Genomic DNA, 1,853 nt, shown 5'->3' on the forward strand with positions numbered 1-1,853 from the left:
TTTTTCCAATAATTCAATGGTATGGGGCTACAAAGAAGAAAAGACTTCTTGAATAAAAGAGACTTATGAGACATAATGGCCAAATACATTGGATGGACCTTGTTTAAATCCTTATTTGAATAAGCTAATTGTAAAAAGACATATTTGAGACAATTGAGGAAATTTTAGCATTAGATGGTAGAAAGAAATTACTTTCCATCTCCGGCTGCTGCAGCGAGAGGAGCTGCTGCCATGTCTGCCCACCTGCAATGAATGGTCCTAGGAAACTGCTCCAGCTTCCTGATCAAGAGGAACAAGCAGAGGTACAGCACTGAACCCAATAACGGGGAGGCCTGCAACACCTTTCACTACAACGGGCTGATTCACCACAAGATGGGGGCATGGAGCCTGCAGCCCATGGCAGAGGTGTGGTGATTGTCATGAAGTGGAAATCCAGGCAGCCAAAGCCAGCCACCCTGAGCAGCATCCAGCACATGGTCCAGAAGAGCAGGTATCGCCCGGTTCTGTGTATGGTTGCTGTCTTCAGGGCCAGCACCATCCTGCACAACCAGAAGCCTGGGAGGGGAAGAGGAAGTGGGCCTGCCCCACCAAGAGCACCTGAGCACCCCCTCTCCCCAAAGCAATAAAGATATCAGCCAACTTTCCTTTAAAAAATTACTGATAATGTCATTGGGTGTAATAATGGCATGATTATTATTTTTCAACATTATATTAATAAATTGTAATATATTCATGTAGAGGAATATTATTCAGCAATGAAAAGAATGAAGTAGAGCCTCATAGATCACACTAGATAAATCTCAGAAGTAGAGAAATAAAGCAAATTATAGAATGATATAATTGCTATACCAATGATATATATTTGTTGATATATATGATATATTATGACATATGTAATAATACATTATGATATAAGATTTGCTTTTTGCATATATATTTTATATATTTAAAATCTGAAATACAGTGCTAGAGATTGTTTATGGATACACACATATGGACTAAATATAAAGCCATGTAAAGGAATGATTAACACTGTATTCAGTGAGTGATGTTTAGGGCAGAAAAGAGTGTTGGAATAGGGAAAGGTACATAGGAGGCTTCAACAATAGCTGTTAGAGTTTTATTAGGGTAGGTTGTGGTTAAATTCATTATGTTATTATCTTTTCCTTTCTTGTGTATACCTGAGATTATTTCACAATTTTTAAAAATATGTTATTGATTTTAGAGAGTGTGGAAGGGAGAGGGGGAGAGAGAGAAAGAGAAACATCCATGTGAGAGAGAAACATCCATATGAGAGAAATATCGACCAGCTGTCTCCTGTATGCACCCTAACTGGGGACCGAACCCACAGTCTGGACATATTCCTTGACCGGGAATCGAACCAGCAACCTCTGGGTGCATGGAACAATGCTCAACCAACTGAGCCACACCAGCTAGGGCTCACAAATTTTTTTTTTAAATATATTTTATTGATTTTCCACAGAGAGGAAGGGAGAAGGACAGAGAGCCAGAAACATCGATGAGAGAGAAACATCGACCAGCTGCCTCCTGCATACCCCCCACTGGGGATCAAGCCTGCAACTCAGGCATGTGCCCTTGACCGGAATTGAACGCGGGCTGCAGGCTGACTCTCTATCCACCGAGCCAAACTGGCTAGGGCTGATTGTACAGTTTTTAAAACATTTCTTTTGGCTTGAAAAAGAATGAAGTAGAGCCTCATAGATCACACTAGATAAATCTCAGAAATAGAGAAATAAAGCAAATTATAGAATGATATAATTGCTATACCAATGATATATATTTGTTGATATATATGATATATTATGACATATGTAATAATACATTATGATATA

At 39.3% G+C, this 1,853-nt stretch overlaps 1 pseudogene; it reads left to right on the forward strand.

Annotated features, from left to right (window-relative positions):
* Positions 1-231: 231 nt before the first annotated feature.
* On the forward strand, positions 232-601 carry LOC102430983 (annotated as a pseudogene).
* The last annotated feature ends 1,252 nt before the right edge of the window (positions 602-1,853 follow it).

The sequence above is a fragment of the Myotis lucifugus genome, unplaced genomic scaffold (assembly GCF_000147115.1).
Source record: "Myotis lucifugus unplaced genomic scaffold, Myoluc2.0 scaffold_274, whole genome shotgun sequence".
Lineage (NCBI taxonomy): Eukaryota > Metazoa > Chordata > Mammalia > Chiroptera > Vespertilionidae > Myotis > Myotis lucifugus.